At 41.2% G+C, this 19,419-nt stretch overlaps 1 long non-coding RNA gene across 2 annotated transcripts in view; it reads right to left on the bottom strand.

The window, feature by feature from the left end:
• LOC119260186 (uncharacterized) overlaps positions 1-19,419 on the bottom strand; it is a 119,197-nt gene that overhangs the window by 58,554 nt on the left and 41,224 nt on the right. The window contains exons 2-3 of one of the 2 annotated variants that reach the window (XR_005128714.2): positions 12,711-12,784; positions 2,614-2,954 (exon numbers count right to left, since the gene is read on the bottom strand). This is a non-coding gene — a long non-coding RNA (uncharacterized LOC119260186). Of the gene's footprint in view, positions 1-2,613; positions 2,955-12,710; positions 12,785-19,419 lie in introns of those variants that run through there. The other variant, XR_008549108.1, reaches the window with a different exon arrangement.

Genomic DNA, 19,419 nt, shown 5'->3' with positions numbered 1-19,419 from the left:
TATAGAACTACATTATAATAAATGTGTAATGATTTATAGTTCATAGTTCAGTGCCATGAACTGAAATGTGTCCTCTCCAAAATTTACATGTTGAAGCCCTAATCTCCCACATGATTATATTTGAAGATGGGTTTTTTAGGAGGTAATTAGGTTAAATGAGGTCATAAGGACGGGGGCCTAACTCAACAGCATTGGTGGCTCTCCCTCCTTGTCCCTACCTTGCCCCTCCCACTTCAGGTACACACATGCCGAGAAATGTCCATGTGAGGACACAGGGAGAAGGCTGCTGTGTTCAAGCCAGGAGGAAAATTCCCAGCCAAATCCAACCATGCGGCACCCTGATCATGGGCTCCTGACTCCAGAACCGTGGAAAAATGAATTCCTATTGTTTAAGTAGTCACCCAGTCTGTGGTGTTTAATTATGGCAGCCCCAGTTGACTACATAGAGTCAAGCTGTAATCACATATAAAGAACAGTGAAGTCAGTAAGGACTTGGAAAGGGATTGGAATGTTATCTGAGGATGGTCAGGAAAGGCTTCCCAAGGAGGCTCTATGTGAGGAGAGATCTGAATGGAGTCAGAAATCAAGACTGTGGATTTGAAGGGTAGAGAAAACCAGCGCAAGGATCTTTGATGTGTAGGTGGGGACCTATGAGAGGAAAAGCCAGGGGGCCAAGGAGTCTGGGAGGAAAAAGAAGGAGTCAGAGAGGGCTGAGGGCCCATCAGGTAAACTCCTACAGACCAGGATGAGGACTGTGTATTTTAATCCAGGTGTGTAATCCACTGGGAGTTAGAGAAGCAAGAGATCCTTTATTTTCCCTAACTTACCTTCTATCCCAGTCTTTGCCCATCTAAACAATCTCCTTTCTTACATTTCTCCTAAAGGTGCACAAAGTTTTCTTTTCTTCAAAACCTCACCAACAGGCCTCCCTGGTGACTAGGGGGTTGGGCACAGCACTGTGAAGCTACCCACAGCCTCTATAGCAGCCAGGGAGTTACCCACATGGCACTGCAGACCTCACCTGTCTCGCCTGCTGCTACCCTCAGCAGTGTATTTCAGTAGATCTGCCTGTTCTGCTCCCTACTCTCTCTGGTGAATCCTCTCACCTCCTGCACCTCTGGCCTGTACCCCAGTTCTTGTATGCATAAATAAATCTTTAAAAAATAAAAAATAATAAACAATCTCCTTTCTAAATATTTGACATCTTTCAGTGTAGCCCCCTGAACCTTCCCTCTCCTCTTCTCTGTGTTCTCCATCCAGTCCTGGAACTCAGTCCCACTAAGGCAGGGTCCCTGTCACACCTGCCTGCTATCAACCCCATATCCATGCTGTACAGGAAATGGCGGAGGGCTCAGGTGTGCAAAACAGAGCTCAGGTTAGTACAGCGCAGCCCAGCATAAGAAGGGACCCAGCAGAGCTCTCTCCCTATGGAGGTCTCTCTGCTGATAGGACACCTGCCTTCTTGGATTAAAAACTTCTTTTTTTATGGCCTCCTTATTTTTTTTTTCCCCAGTGGATTTCTGCCACACACTTCCCTTCTTGCTTAAATCTTCCAATAAAAACCCGGTGGTCTGCTTCAACAGATCCAGGACTTGGTAAGTTTAGAAAGGAAATAAGGGAATTTAGAAAATCTTCTCTTTACAATGTTCATGCACAAGTCCGTTGCCTTGAAATAAGATCCTATTTTGAGATACACCACCTGAGCACTAATGATTTCTTTTTGCTGTAATTATTCTTATGTCTTGAGGTCGATGAGTGCCCTTGGCTGATGTGACAGAAAGTATATTGAAAAACACGAAAGAAAAAATCATGTCAACTTTTCCCATGAAAATATTATCTAAATATTTAGTATTATAATAATTATTAAGATTACAGATGAATGAGACTTTATTGGGGTTCTTTTTTATTTAGTGAGTTTTTCCAGTGTCTTGTACTTAAGAAGTTATTATTTCTCCCTCTGAGATTTATTTCTTTATGAAATTCAAACTACATTGGACTCTTATGTCTGGCCAGGTTCTTCTCCCTCTTAACTTCCTCCATTTGTACTTCCTGTGAGGTTGTGCCATGCCCCAATTCACCCCAGACTTCTTCATTTCACCACAGAACCCCTGTGAGAAACCGCTGAGGACCCATATTGGAGACAGAGATGAGGCATGGTAGAACTCAGGCACTGTGTAGCCACCAATGCCAGGTCTTCTCGCCTCTGCAGACTCAGTCCTGGACCAAGTCTGGCCATTTTCCTCTGCCTACAGCAGTCTCAAAGTGAAGAAAGGTCTGAAGTAAAAACATAGTGGAAAGGTTTTTCAAATCCACTCCCTAAAAGATCAGGAAAATGGTGACTTCAGAAAGAGGTCATCATTTACCATTTGTTTACTATTTGTTTTCTTCCCTAATGGGAATCAAGCCAGGATGGCAATAACACTCTCAGAGGCCCTCATTGGAAGAAATCAAGGAATTGCTCTAAGCAGAATAGAAAACACTCCCTTACCCACCTTGTAACAAACTCTCAGACTTCAAGCAAAAAACTCTCAGACTTGCCCCACCTATACACCTTTTTTTTATTTTTTTAATTTTTTTTAAAGATTTATTTATTTATACAAGCACTGGGTACAGTCAGAAGTGCGGGAGGGTGAGAGAATTCACCAGAGCCAGAGCGGGGAGCAGAGCAGGCAGAAGTACCGAAGTACACTGCTGAGGGCAGCAGCGGACGGCAGGAGGGGTCTGGACGGCAGGAGGGGTCTGCGCGCCATGTGGGACCCTCCTCCAGTGGCCCGGGAGCAGCTGGGGATCGAACCAGCGCTGCAAAGGCTGCGGGCAGCTTCGCAACCCAGCGCTCAACCGTTGCGCCACCTGGGAGGCCCCCACCTATACACCTTTGAGACAGGAAGTCAGCCCAACATTGTTACATCCGAGCTTGAATTTTGCAATCTGGAGTTTCTAGTTCAAATCAGACCCTTGGCAAGAGAAACAAAGGAAAATATAAGCAAATGGGATTACAGCAAATTAAAAGGCTGCACAGCAAAAGAAACTATGAGTAAAACAAAAAGATACCTAACTGTATGGGAGAAAATATTTACACATCATATATTTGACAAAGGGCTGATATCCAAGTTCTAAAGAATTCATACAACTCAACAAAAAGAAAACTAATAACCCAATCAAAATATGAGCAGAAGAACTAGACATTTCTGCAAAGAAGACATACAGATGGTGAACAGGCCCATGAAAAACTACTCATCATCACTTATCATCAGGCAAATGCAAATCAAAACCACAATGAGATACTACCTCGCACTGGTGAGAATGGCTCACACCAAAAAGACCAGAAACAAGTGTTGACCAGGATGTAGAGAAAAAGGCACCCTAATAAACTGTTGTGGGAATGTAAACTAGGCCAGCCCCTATAGAAAACAGTATAGACATTTCTCAAAAAAATTAAAAATAATCAACCATGTGATTCAGCAATTTCACCCCTAGGTTTTTACCTAATGAATGCAAACACAGGGCCTCCCCGATGGCACAGCGGTTGAGCGCTGGGTTGCGAAGCTGCCCACAGCCTCTGCAGCGCAGGTTAGATTCCTGGTCGCCCGGCAAAGGTCCCACATGGCATGCAGACCTCTCCTGCAGTGACCACTGCTCCCCTCAGCAGTGTCCTCTGTCTGTCTGCCTGTTCTGTTCCCCACTCTGGCTCTGGTGAATTCTCTCACCCTTCCACGCTTCTGACTGTACCCAGTGCTTGTATAAATAAATAAATCTTAAAAATAAAATGCAAACACACTGATTTGAAGGTATATAGGCGCTCCCATGTTCATTGTAGAACTATTTACCATAACTTATGGAAGTAACCTAAGTTCCCAAGGACAGCGGGGTGTATTAGAAAAATGTGGTATACAACACAATGAAATATGACTCGATTATAAAAAATGATGAACTCTTGTCATTTGCAACAACAGAGTGGAAGTGAAGGGGATAATGCTAAGCAAAATAAGTCAGGAGAAAGACAAATCCACTGTTCCATTTATGCATGGAACACAGAGAAACAAAACTAAAGGGTCAGATAAAACCAAATAACAAACACCAATAAGAAAGTCTAGAAAACTGACTGTGGAATAAAAACTAGAAGGAAGAAGGAAACACATTGAGGAGGGGGCACAGTGGACTATAGTGGAGAACCATGGGTGCTTTGGTGGTAGGTGTGTTGGGGTGACATACATCCAAGGAGGTATGATTCCGTGTCTCTAAATCACATACAATGTTATCAACAAACGCTACCTAAATTGATCGATCAATCAATCAATAACAAATCAGACCCCTGCATTTATTTACTGTGTTTACTGGGACAGTAACTTCACTTCTCTAATCCTAACATTTCCTCTGGGAGAGTGTCACTGGAATCACAGAGTTTTATAAGGCTTTTATTAGATAATACTTAGCTCAAGCTCAGCACATCCCATGCTCAATAAACTACAGCTATTCCCAGAGTAAAACAGAGCTGAAGATCAGCTCTTCAGCACAGCCACACCAGTTATGTCACTGCGTCATCTCTAACAGGTCAGCCTCTGTGCATTAACAATTGTAAAGTACTTTTACTAACACCTATTTTTTGTAAAGATTTATTTATTTATGCATATAAGAGCTGGGATACAAGCCAAAGGTGTGGGGGGGGCGGTGAGAGAATTCACCAGAGACAGAGTGGGGAACAGAACAGGCAGATTGACTGAAGTACAGGGCTGAGGGGAGCAGCGAGCGAGTCAGGAGAGATCTGTTGCACCATGTGGGTTGCTCCCTAGCTGGCAGAGGGCCGGGGATTGAACTTGTGCTGCAGAAGCTGTGGACAGCTTCATAGGTTGCATCTTAACCCCTTGCGCCACCAGTGAGGCCCTAACACGTATTGTTATTTTGATGTTATGATTACTTTTGCTTTCATATCCTATGTCCAGAGTGGCTCATTCTAGTGAGAGAAACTTGCCACAGGATGGCAGCAAATAACCTCTAAAGTCTTTCCTGGTTCTAAAGTTTCATGAGAATATGAAAATGACCTATAGCTGGAATCAAGCCAGGTCAAAGTGGACTGAGTTATAACACAAGACAGTTGTAGGAGCCAGGAGAAGCATCCTACCTATTCCTCTCCACCCAGGCAGGATCTGCAGGTGTCCTTTGGAGTCTGGGGCTATTTCTGAGGCTCAGCAGATTTCTTCACCTTCCTTTTTTTTTCCTTCTCTTTATACTCTGCTCTCCTGTGATTACATGTAATTTCTCTGAGTAGAATTCTCCAGACAGGATGCCTGACCCATCAGTCCCAAGCTCTTTGATTGTGAACTAATTCTGCAATATTTTAAGCACATACTTTTTACCAGCCAAACATAGATCCTTGCTAGGAGAATCTTTGAGTAATAATATCCATGTGATGAGTGGGAAGAGAGGGTCAGAGTAGGGAATTCTAGGGAGAATATCACTATAAACTGGATGTGCCTCTTCTCCCCCAAATCTCTAAGAGACATGATTCCAGCATTCTCCTTCCAAGCACAATTATCTCTAAACTACATACGCAGGATTACTCCATTCTTCAGAATAGAGTTTTTAGTATTAATCTTCCTTTCCACATCAGAAGGCCCTTGATTAGTTAAACTATAAAGTTTTCCTACCACATATAATATAAAAACCTTGAGAGAAAAAGGGCATAAGTTGAAAACCAGTTATGTACCAGGCACCTCACCCCAGTCCTATGAGGAGGTATAATTATATCCATTTTACATAGAAGAAAGTTGAGGTCTATAGAATAAGTAACTTACTCAAGGAAAGTTGCAACTTGAGCCCACCTTTATGCCCACAACAAGTGTTTTTCTCCTTAGACTATGCTAACCATAGTAATTAACTCTGATCAAGCACTGAAAATGCAGCACCTCACCTAAATACACTGTGGCATAATGTCCTAGATCAGTGTTTTTCAAACTGTGGGTCATCATCTTGGTGGATCCCAACTAACAGCTTTTAAATGAAGGGACAGAACAGAGCAGAATAGAATAGAAAATACCAGAGTGTCTCATATGTAATTAATTTTTTCAGGAATTTTTTATTTTAGTTGTGCACATATGTGCATATAGACTTGCTCCCTGAGTAAATTACATTTTGTTATTAAAAAGTTTAAAGCTACGATTTCAAGCCCTTGCTGGTCTATAACAAATAATCAATGATTTTTTCACTTTTTAAAATCATGGGTGTGAGTATCTTTAGTTTTCACAACTGACTACCCAAAAGGTGTTTCCATCTTCCAAATACAAATAGCTCCTATGGAAGTGATTAATCTTAAAGAGGTAAATGTTCTCCCATACACATTTTCCAGGTTTCATTCTGTGCTCTGCTAACATGTGCTCGTACAATCCAGCCCTTCCAAATCATCCATACTCGGTGAACTTGAAGATGGGTTCCAGAGTCAGGTTAAACTTCTAGACATCCCCATCCACCAGTGCTTCTTGCCATATGAAGTGCATCCTGGCACAGAGCTTAGGACAGAACCAGGGGGAGGAATTCCTTGTTAGCACTGACATCTGGTGGTCGCCAAGAGGCCAGCACTCGCATATTTAACCTCAAGGAAAGCTTTGACCCGCCCTCCACTCACCAGCTCTGACTGTAGCCAAAGTGATTCTTCATGACCCTCCCCACCCCCTCATCTTGTTGTTGTGACAATCAAAAATACCAGCACATATTTCTAAATGTCCCCGGGGAAGCAGCTTCCCTGGGTCAACAACCACTGTAGCTGAAAGGGATTTTGCTTTGAGCAAAATACGCTTTTCTTGGATCAAGCATTCATACAGTTTATGGAATTTTGATAGTCTATCTCTAACACCATTGCTTGTAGATTGCATGTCATTTTTAAGCTTGTCCCAGTCTGGAACTTTATTCTGTTTTGTTAGCTATGTGACATTGTACAAGAGCCTGCTTTCATTTATGAAATTAGACACCACACTCATGGATCTTTCAGCAGTACATTTGCTACACTGTGTATCTATTTGTACACACATATACACAACACACATACAACATTTAGCACAAGAAAAATTCAACAACTTTTTTAAATTGAGGGATTCAAGCCACTTTTGATATAAGGGACTCTCCTGGGGGTGTTGTACCAAAAAAGGGAAGGAATCGTGGGCTTTCAACGACTAAGGACAGCAATCAACCGTTGGGTAGCTTTTATTTTTCTTAATAAACTGCACTAATCTCCTAGTGCAGCTGCAAAAAACTGCCACAAACTAGTAGTTTGAAGTAACATAAATTATTCTCTTATAGCTCTGGAGGTCAGAAGTGTAAAATCAAGGTGCTGGCCAGGCTGCATTCATTCAACCGGCTTCTGGACAGAATTTCCTTGTAGTTTTCAGTTAAGTGCTGTCTACATTCCTTGGCTGGCTGGTGGTCCCTTCCTTGTCTCACTCCAATCCCTTACTTCCATTGTCACATCTCCTATAGCTAACGAAGCCCTATCTTCCCCTTAGAATCCTGGGATTACGCTGGGTCCACCCACATGATCCAGCATAATTTCTCCATCTGCAGCTAGTTAATAAAGTCCCTTTGACTATGTAGGGTAACCGGTTTGGGACAGCAGAGTAACTAGGGATTAGATATAGACATCACTGGGTGGTGCTCATCCGGCCTACCACATAAGCCATGGCTAGGTCTCCTCTCACATGGGGAGGGTCTGCTCCTGTTACAGATGGTCCTTGGAAACTCCATGAGGCCCCAGCTCCACATCCATGAAGTGTAAAGCCACATGGTGTTGTAGAATCAGAAACACAGGAACTGGGGCCTCCTTGCAGCATGAGTTCGATCCCCTGCCAGGGAGGTGACCCACATGGCACAGCAGTCCTCTCCAGTCTTGCCCACTGCTCCCCTCAGCAGTGTATTTCGTCAGTCTTACTGTTGTGTTCCCTGCTCTGTCACTGGTGAATCCTCTCACCCTCCTGTACATCTGGCCTGTACCCCGGTTCTTGTATAAATAAATAAATCTAAAAAAAAAAAAAAACACATAGAAGGGGCCTCCCCGGTGGCGCAGTGGGTTGAGCACAGTGCTATGAAGCTGTCCGCAGCCTCTGCAGCACGGGTTCAATTCCTGGCCAGACAGGGAGATTCCCACATGGCATGGCAGCGGGTGTGACAGTGTGCTGCTCCCCTCAGCAGTGTGAACTTAAAGTTGCCTATTGTCATGATGAGTCTGCCCACAAGAGGGTTGAAGGGTAAGAAGAGAAATCCAGAGAGAAGAAAAGGCTGGTCACATTACCAGGCTGAAGAAGAAGGGATATTCTTCTTTTTCTACTTGACCTACTTTGTAAAGACAACGAAAATTTCTTTCTGGTTTTTTCATTATCCATTGTTAACATCAAATATGCCCACCATAGACATCAGGCCTATGTCAGAAGCAAACACCTAGCCTGAATAAATGCTTTTTGTACTTGGAAGATATTGCTAAGATTCAAGAAGCTTAAAAGTTATGTTGAATAGTCAATATTGTTGGGCCTCCCTGGTGGCACAAGGGGTTAAGTCTCAGCACAAGTTCAATCCCCGACCAGGGAGCTAACCCACATGGCGCAGCAGACCTCTCCTGTCTCACCTGCTTCCTCCTCTCAGCAGTGTATTTCAGTAGATCCACCTGTTTTGTTCTCTGGTGAATCCTCTCTCTCTCTCCCTCTATCGCTCTCTCTCTCTCTCTCTCTCTTTCTGTCTCACACACACACACACACGCACACAAATGCACACACCCCTCTGGTCTATACCCCAGCTCTCGAATGCATAAATAATTTTTTTAAAAATTAAAAAAAAGAGTAGTCAACAAAGGAGCAAAGAATATGCATTGGAGCAAAGAAAGTCTGTTCAATAAATGGTGCTGGGAAAACTGGGTCGCTACATGCAAAAGAATGAAGCTTGACTACTACCTAACACCATGCACAAAAACCAACTCAAAATGGATTTAAGAACTAGACATAAGACCTGAAACCGTAAAATACATAGATGGAAATATAGGCGAAACACTACATGATATGCACATCAAAGACATCTTTACAGACACATCACCCAAAGCAGTGATAGTTAAGGGAAAGATAAACAGCTGGGACTACATCAAATTAAAGAGCTTCTGCACAGCAAAAGAGACAAAAACAAAAACAAAGAGAAACCCCACCCACTGGGAGAACATTTTTGCACACAACACTAATGATAAAGGACTGATCACAAAAATCTACAAAGAGCTGATGAGACTCAACAAAAACAAAGAAAATAAACCAGTCAAAAAATGGGCAGAAGAGCTAAAAAGAAACTTCTCTGAAGAGGAAATGCAAATGGCCAACAGGCAGATGAAAAAATGTTCAACATCACTTGTAATCAGGGAAATACAAATCAAAACTACCATGAGATATCATCTTACACCAGTGAGAATGGCACATATTAAAAAAACTAGCAACAACAAATGTTGGTGAGGTTGTGGAGAAAAAGGAACTCTCCTGCACTGTTGGTGGGAGTGCAAACTGGTCCAACCACTATGGAGAGCTGTGTGGAGATTTCTTGACCTACAAACCATAGCGCTTCCATCTGATCCAGCAATTCCACTCCTAGGTATTTACCCAAAGGACACAGAAACATCAATTCCAAAGAGCACCCGCACCACTATGTTTATAGCAGCACTGTTTACAATAGCTAAGCTTTGGAAACAACCCAAATGCCCAAAAATAGATGACTGGATCAAGAAGATGTGGTACATATATACCATGGAATATTACTCAGCATTCAAAAAAGATAAACACATGCAATTTGCAGCAACATGGATGGCGCTGGAAGGGATCATGCTGAGTGAAATAAGCCAGAAAGAAAAAGAAAAATACTGGATGGTCTCACTCACAGCAGGAATCTAGAAAACTTAAATGAGGGACCAGGAAAAAGAACAACTATAAGAAAGAAAATATCAAAATCGACAAACAGCTATGAACCAGAGACACTCTATGGCGGGTGGGGGCCGGGGAAAGGAGGACTTGGGGTCAAAATAAGGGGGTTGTAATTGTATGGGGAATATAAAAACTGAAATTTAAATTAAAAAAATTAGAACACACACAAAAAAAGAGTAGTCAATACTGTTTATATTCAACTGGAATGAGAAAATAAAGAACCATAATTGATTGGTGGTTTCAATTTCCTTTTCTGCAAATGGGGATTTTTTTAATAATGCCTCCCTCCCTAACTGGGTGGAGCAAAGAAAGACTTCAAAGAATTTCATTAATGAATGTGTCATTCACCTTACTATTTTGAAGGATAATCATTGCTCAAGGCAGGCCTTGTATCTCATCATTTGTGCCAGCATATGGATAGAAGTGTGATGAAAAAGACTTGGGAAATTTTACTTAGTTTCTTTTATACTCATAGGCACTGATCATTTTAATCAAAGATAACACACCTCGCTTAAAACAATTAGCTTTGACAATACACGCATAAGCAGAACATTACACTGTAAAAGTGTTCATTTTCTTCTTCCTGCAATACATATTAGATAATAAAGACAAGAAAATTAGATGATTCCAAGTAATTTGGGGGCATTATTACAAAGAGAGGCTGGTGATATTTTTGTCTTTTTGACAAATTGAAGGAAACCAGTGGAAGAAATCTTGTTTCAGGAGTACATTTTCACTTAGCTGTCCTCTAAGCAGAGATGCATTACCCCAGAAAGAAAAATCAAAGTTCTTCAACTGCCAGAGATAAATTGACAAATTTGGCTCCCAGCTATACATTCTTGACAGCTACTAGAGTTCCAGGAAAAGAAAACAAGAAAATTAAATTTGACAGAAATGATAAAGAAGAAAAAAGAAGGAATTTTTCCAGTTAACATCTCAGTGCCTTTGAAGGGATTTTAGGACAATTCAATAACAGAGCAGTTAGGCCTCTCTCCTAGTTCCCTCCACAGACATGACTGTAATTTTAATGGAACTGCATCCTTGTAGACAACTGGTGGTGACTACACATTTAGTCCAGGTGTTGGTTGCCTGGTGACTTGCTCAAGACAAATGGAAAATAAATGTGAATGATGACCTGCCTGGAAATGAACTGCATGACTTCCTGTCACCCCTCATTTCTGTACTCAAGAACACACTTTGTGGTAAGAGCTTGTGGTAGTGTTAAAACTCTGAATTTCATATGTATTTTACAATAAAGTAGGCATACTAAGTAAGAATCATGTGGGCCATTAGAATCTAGTATCCAGTATCTGATCATGGTATCATGACGTCAAGTGTGATATGAGGAAGACCCTGGTCCTTCTACATGTCAGTCTCAAATAGTCAAGAAATAGGTCTGAGAAACCCTGTTACAACTCTCTGTTCTAAAGTATTTTGAAGAGTTGTATTAAATTTTTTGCTTACATTTTATGTTTTTTATAAAAAATGACATCAATTCATTCCTTTGTAAGATCTGAATAAGAAAATATCTAAAATAGAGCCTAGAAGTTGTCTTCATTCTCTAGCCCACTGTTAACTATTTGTGTGTTCCCCTAAGAAATAAATTGGGGAAAAAATATCAAATGTTTTTAAAATGTCCATATCCTTGACATCATGGCCAAAAACCAAATATTAGACCCCTCTTCTAAACATCTCTAAGGAAATCATCAACACTGGTCAAAAATGAGAAGCATATACTGGTGGTGACAGAATGGACTGAAAGACTGCAGGTTTGAATCCTGGTAAATTCACTCATTAATGATATTATGTTGAACAAATTCCTTAACTTCCTCAGTTTAAATAGGGATAATATTAGTGTTTATCTATAAATTTACTGTGAGGCTTAAATGAACTGTTATGTAAAATATTTGACACTTGGTAAGCGCAAAAAATGCTAAAGATGTCTCATTAAAATAAAAGAAAATGGAGACATCGAAAATCTAGCAACAGTGTGGTTTATATAAACAGGGCAGTTGTACAGTGTCACAAATCACTAGTTGGCTCAATAGCCATCTTTTCCTCGTAAAGTACTAAAAACTCTGGTTTTTAGCTGGGTACACTGTCACCTAAAATAAACATTTCAGTTCCCATTCTTCCTGGCAGCAGGAATGTTAACAGAAGTGAAGGGTGTACTCCGGATTAAGTCCTTAAAGTTTAGGGGTGTAACTGCCCTACCTTCACCCCCCCCACCATCCCACCTCAGCCCCACCCCATTCCGATTTTCACTTTAAACTGGAAGGGAGACATTTTGGACCATATCAATTAGAGCCACACCTGGCGGCGGGAGAAAATGCAACAGAGCCTGACCCTCTGACAACCCAGCGCAGCGCCCCCTCAAGGGTTCCTACTGCCACAACAGAAAAAGAAAGTTCTCTCTTCTTTAAAACTCTATTACTTGGTGTCTTCTCACGACAACCAAACCTATTTCCTATTAGCAGGAGGAAATATAACGCAACTGTTTAAATTGATGCTTTATGAAGCAGGCTGAATGTCATCAAAGAATATTTATGATATATTAGGTTATACAAACTAGATAATAAATTATATATATATACACACACTATGATCTCCGCATTTTTTTCAAAACTCATGGCAAAAACACTGAAAGAAACTGTGTCAAAATAAAATTATATTTGCATATTTTCCCTTCTATTTGTCTATACTTTCCCAGATTTACTACAGTGTGCATTCAATGTATTGATAATCAAGGGAAGATAAAGGACAAAAATTCTAGTCACTTACATTTTGAACAATCTCCTCCAGCTGGCAGGAATATCCCTCCCTCTTCCTCACGCAGGGTCATTTCATTCCTGTCCCTGTTAAATTGTAAGCAAGCACTGTGTTTTATATAGTAATAATTTTGTTGCACAGAATGTCGTCTGCAGTAGAAATTTTACAAGTATTTAATGAATAAATCATCACAATTATAAATACAGCCAACTTTAGGCAAAAACTTGGCTGCTTTATTTGTACATTCCCAGCATTACATACAACTGGTCACAATCCAACATACTTTATCTTATGATATGAAAACTTAAGAACAATTCAAAATGTATTAGAGTTTAGTTTTACAAATATTTTCTTTCTTAGTATTCACCACTATTCTGTCAAACATGCATTATCATCCCCATTTTATAGAACTAGCAAGTGGCAGGGCTAAGATTGTAAACTAGATCATTCTGACTTCCCCACATTATCCCATCTAACATCTTTTTAGCCAAATATTTTAAACATGCCTTTTAACCTCATAATAGCAGTAGTAGTAATAGATAGCAATTATGTAGGACATACTAACTGCTAAACAGTGCCCTAAGTAATATCATGTATAAGTATATATTCACATATATAATGAAGATTGAAAGAGTGTGTATATGTATATTTCCTGTTTTATTAACTACATTTTTTAAAGATTTATTTATTTATTTATTTATTTATATAAGCACTGGGTACAGTCAGAAGCACGGGAGGGTGAGAGAATTCACCAGAGCCAGAGCGGGGAACAGAACAGGCAGACTGATGAAATACACTGCTGAGGGGAGCAGCGGGCATGGCAGGAGAGGTCTGTCGTGCCATGTGGGACCCTCGCTGGTGGCCGGAGATCAAACCGGTGCTGCAGAGGCTGTGGGCAGCCCAGCGCTCAACAGCTGCGCCACCAGGGGAGGCCCTAACTACTTTTTAATGGCAAAGGAATATATGCCCAAATCTAATCATGAGAGAAACATCAGAAATATGCCAATTAAAGGACATTCTACTGACTAGTAGCCAGTACTGATTAGTACTCCTCAAAACTGTCAGTCATAAAAAAACAAGAAAAATCTGAGAAATTATCATAGCCAAGAAGAGTCTAAGGGGACAAGCAGTCAAATGTGATGTGCTACCTGGATGGGATCTTGGAACAGAAAAAGGACATTAGGTAAAATCTAAGGAAATTGGAATAAAGTATGAAATTCATTTAATAACACTGTATAAATACTGATTGATGCATTGTGACAAATGGACCATATTAATGTAAGATGCTGATAATAAAGTGAACTGGTTATAGATATATGGGACTCTCTGTACTCTCTGCAATTTTTCTAAAATTTCAAAACTATTCCAAAATTAAGATGTTTTAGATAATATACACATTTGAAAAAACTTCAGAGTATAAAATGAACAGTAAGTCTGCATCTTACTTTAGACTTTTATTCCCTTGGTTCCCCTTCCCAGAAGCAATCATGGCTGCCAATGTCATGTCTCCTTCACAAGCACATACAGGTACCTACACTTTTTTAATAGAGATCTTTATTCCTGACTTAAGAATCTAACCCAACAGACTCAAGTTAGTTGACTGCATTAGTTTCCTGTGGCTACTGCAACAAATTCCTACAAAGGTGGTGACTTAATACAATGAAATTTTTTTCTTTCACAGTTCTGGTGGAGGAAAGTTCAAGGTCAGTGTCACTGAACTAAAATCAAGGTGTCAGCAGGAACACGCTCCCTCCAAAGGGGAGATTCCATTCCTTGCCCTCCTCCGGCTCCTGGTGACTGCTGCCATTCCTTGGCTCACAGCCACATCCCCCTATCTCTGCCTCTGTGGTCATGTTGCCTTCTCCTCTTGTTCTATGTCAGTCAAGTCTTCCTCTGTTTCCCTCTTGAAAGGATTACACTGTGATTATGTAGGATTCACTGGATAATCCAGGATAACCTCTGTATCTCAAGCTCTTTAACTCAATCATGCTACAAAGATAATCTTTCAGTATAAGATTTGTGGGTCCAGGGGTTAAAATCTGATAGTTTTAGGGGTTATTATTTGGCCCCCTACAGTAAGTGGTTTAGCTATTTTCTTTTTAATATTAAAGCTTCATTCACAAATTAATGACAATAATAAGAACCAAACTACTGTCTAGAACTTATTCAGTTTTTTAAAAAATGAAGAATGGCTAAAATTCTGATGACTCTACCCTCCCTCAATACTGTCCTTCTAAGTGACTTAGTTAAATTCTCTTTAAGGTGATCCTAAAAGATATGGAATGGTCTCAGGTAATATGCACCTGGTAGTTTAAAGTACCTCAGATATTGTTTTTAATTTTCCTTTCTGTCTTCCCTTTCACAAGGGTAACGTAACTCCCAGTGCTGCTACCAGCCCCTTCCATCCTATTGCATCAGTTTTCAACTGTGGTTGTTTCAGCCTCATTGTCAGAGCAACATGATGAAAGATCTTTAGCATCTGATGCAAGACTCTGCTCCCTCAGTGCCCTGGTGCCCCAACAAGTTGGCGCTGTGTCCCCGTGTAAAAACCAGACTGCTTGTCTGGGGAACATATGCCAGTCCCCGGAGCCCCAGATTCTGATTTTGAAAGCAACCTGCAGGGCTTTACCTGTGAAGCAGAAGAACTCTGCACAGGTTGATGAGGACAGTGGGGAAAGAGGAGAGTGATGTCAGACCCTAGGAGGAGGAAGAAACAAAAACCAAAGACCAGCCTCTGCAGACTTGCCATCCTCTCCTGACTCATTTGCTCCAACCCAAAACATTTGACCTTCCTGGAATTTCTTACCCACTGAGCATGCAGCATGGAGACTCAGTATTTTTGTTTTCTCATATGATCAAGTGTGAAAATGAAGGTTACCATTGAGCCTACCAGGAAAAATTGAGTTCAGAATTCAGCACTTTCCTACATCTTCAGCTTTTACTCATCCTTGCTGAATCCCCTCAGCATTTATTTTGCTGCAGGGAAGGAAGCAGTTAAATTTCCATATGAAACAAATGTCCCCGGCACTTTCATTTACCACTGGTAATTACTGCTCAGGGAAAGGATTTTAAAAATATATAAAGCGTAACATCAATTCCCCATAGCCCACCTGTTAGTTCCTTTCTGTAGCCAGTATCATATCTATCAATATATGTTAAGCCAAGCATGAAAAAGTCAAGAATAAATAACCAATAACTTTATTATTTGGAGTGCTGACAAAGTACATAATAGAGCTATCAACCACCATGTCTTACCAGACTCATCACACAAACACGCCCATCCTCCTGGAGGGCTGGAGGGAGAGGTAATGTATCTAGGGTGCTTCTCGGAGCCTGGCAAGTGGTAAAGACTTGATAAATAGCAGCTACTGCTATTATTAGCATAACAGTGGGGCCCCACATGGAAACTCCATCCAGTATTAGGCAAAGGGAGGGGAAGAAATGAGGAATGCACAGTCAAAAGTTGGGGGGGGGTGGAATATCAGACAAGTTATACGAGTTTGTGTCCATATAACTTCTACCCTAGATGCATAAATATTTTTTTAAGATTTATTTATTTATGCATACAAGAACTGGGGTACAGGCCAGAAGTGCAGTGGGTGACAGATTCACCAGACACAGAGTGGAGAACAGAACAGGAGGACTGACTGAAGCACACTCCTGAAGGGAGCAGCAGGCAAGTCAGGAGAGGTCTGTTGCGCCATGTGGGTAGCTCCCTGGCCAGGGATCGAACTCCTGCTACAGTGGCTGCAAATAGCTTCATAAGTTGCATCATAACCCCCTCCGCCACCACGGAAAACTGATGCATAAATATTTTTATGTGATGTTAGAGCCACCAAATGAGCCAAAATTATCATACTTCTTATTTATATCAAAAAAAATTTTCCAATATTAGAAATTCAGTTAGCTATATTTAATTTTGTTTCTTTTTAAAATAAAAATGGAAAACCTAGGGAATCATTTTTTTTTTCTCCTACTCACCCCTGAGATTAAATCCTGGTATATTATAGTTTCATGGATAATTTGCCTATTTGGAATATCTGAAAAATATGGCTGATTGGGTAAACCAGGTAATCCAGACAACCAAGACCTCCCTCCATAAACAGTAAAAATAGTGAAATTTGCACCATCCACCCTCCCCTTTGCACACAGTGGAGTAAAGTACACAACTGACATTCATCACCAATCTTTCCACAGGGAGAGGGTCCTCATTGTCATTATTCTGTTTACTTCTTTGTGTCCTATATGAGTCCATGGAGGATTTGAAGAGCTTTTCAACATTACACATACAATATTATGATGTAATATAAGTTAGAATAAAAAATCAGTAGCAGGGACAAAAATAAAAGTGGTCAAGACTAGGACAAGACTTTTCCAGGCAGCCAGAGCAGCAACACAGGAGCCAGAGCCCATGAGGCCTGGAGAGTAAGGAAAGGCAGGAGGTGTTGAATCAAGGGGGACTCTGGAGCACAGGCAGACAAAAAGATGAGGCGGAAAAACCTGCAAGTCTAGGCTGGAGGCAGCCAGTAAGCCAGGGATACCCAACTTTGTCCCCATTATTGCAACCTAACCCAATCCCATCCCCATTTAGTGTGGCCCCTGGCAAACACAGATGATTAGTTTCCAGTTGCACATCAGAGCATAGATAGTCAGAGGTACTGAGTAAAGTCAGATAAACAAACAGCAAAGTGAGCAACTGCAGGGCACCTGTGCACAAAGTCAGAATTTCCTCGGGACTCAGGGTCTACTCCAATCATGGCAACATATAAATGCTAAGCTTGTGGCCTTCTATTTCACAGACCTCAACTCTGACACTCTTGGCATGGACTATGCTTAAAGCAGGTGTCACCAATCATTCAGCAAGGTCAAAACAAATTTCAGAAATACCCTCTGAGCAACAACTTACTGGTGAAACTGCCTGAATGAATCAGCTGCATAACATGCCCCAGAGGAACAAGATGAATTTACCCTGTAGTGGTTACTAGTTAGGAAGCAATATATTTTGGAGGACCTCTGCCAAGAGAATAAATTTCATTTTAGAATGGTTAATTTCAAATGGCTCTTAAAAAGAGAAAAACAATTAGCTAGAAGGACCATCTATTTTTAGGAGGCCCTGGTTCCAAACAGGAGACCACAGATCAGCAAACTGGAAGGTTGGTTTCTATAGTCAACACTATAGCCAGGCACCTAGATGTTTGCAAAGAAGTTTTATGTTTGTAGGGTAAGGTAAAAGGTATCAGGCTTTTCTGCCCTCCCGCCTTCAGGATAGATGACGGAACCCTGCAGTCCCGAATGCACGCCTGATGGCGGGCACCTGGAGTAGGGTGTGGGCATAGGTAGATGGGTTCACCTGGACTGAGACTGGGCTTTTAAAGGCGGTGTCACAGGGACGCCAGCAGAAGCAGAGAAGCCGAGAACGAAGCAAAAGCAGAGAGAACGCGAGAGAAGGCCGGAGAGCCCAGAAAGAGTGAAGACCTAGGGTGCCAACAGGCACCCTAGCCTGTTGTGTACCTGGTAAATCCCAATAAAAGCCTGAAAACCCACCAAGGTCTCCAGGACTTCTTTACCTGGTCTGCTGGATCAGAAAACCTGCTCCGTGTCCATTCCTGCCACTACAATGTTATTGAAACAAAATTTTGAAAAGAGATGAAGAATGGCAAGACTAACAACTCAAACGATTATCTAATTTCTTAGTAATCCACTCGGCTAACTCTTACAGAAAAGATCTCACATCACATCAAAATTAATAGTATAACAGTTTTCAGTGCCTTGGCCTCCTCCAATTGCCTCTTCAAATTAAAAAATGTAGGAATGGAATATCTAGACTGTCTCTTTCCCATTGTCCTTATCTCTTATTTTCTTATAAGCAAAATGTACCCCCCAAAAAAATACCTCATCTTAACCCCTAAAACCTGTGGATAAGTTAACTTACCCAGCAAGAAGGAATTAAGGAGAAAAATGGAATTGTTGCTATTCACTTGATCTTAAGGTGGGAAATTCACCTGGATTATCGTTGGGCATCTAATGTAATCACAGGCAGAATAATCAGGACCAGGGATATGGCATCATGAAAAAGATTCAACCAGCCTTCCCTGGTTTTGAGTCTGAAAAGGGGCCAAGAGCTAAGGAATGCTGTTCCAAAGCTGGAAAAGGCAAGAAAACAGTTTTACCCCTACAGTCTTTAGAAAGGAACCCCGTCATGAAATCACCTTCATTTCAGCTCAATGAGACCCATTTTGGATTTCTGACTGTGAGAAAATTTGCCACTTTACTAGTATGTTATTAATCCCCAACACAACTCACCTCTCTCTCTTCCCAGACTGAGTGGTTCTCTAACTTCGCACTGGAATCACCTGGGAGCTTTCAAAAATACTGACTCCTGCATCCCACACTCGAGGTTCTGATTTGATTGGTCCAGGGATAGCCCAAGAATGAGGACTTTTCAAACTCCCCGTAGGAAGACAGTACACAAGTGAGTTGTGTGTGGTATATGTCCTCACTAGCCCCTCAGTGTCTTAACAGTGTTTGTTATTGTACTTTTCAAACCTGTTCCCTATCAGAAGCAAAGATAGATGAAAAAGCACTAAAAGACAAAAACTGATAGTAATTTCTGGCATATTTCTCTCAAAAATAAATAGCATAAAAGGCAGCATGTGAGAAGCCACACCTGTTGTTCCTGCAAAATTTTGGCACAGGACAGTGGGCTCCCAACCCGCTATTT

This window comes from Talpa occidentalis, unplaced genomic scaffold (assembly GCF_014898055.3).
Source record: "Talpa occidentalis isolate TD23 unplaced genomic scaffold, MPIMG_talOcc4v2.1 talOcc4.6, whole genome shotgun sequence".
NCBI lineage: Eukaryota > Metazoa > Chordata > Mammalia > Eulipotyphla > Talpidae > Talpa > Talpa occidentalis.
The sequence above is the reverse complement of the archived record's forward strand: the minus strand, read 5'-3'. Positions and strand labels throughout refer to the sequence as shown.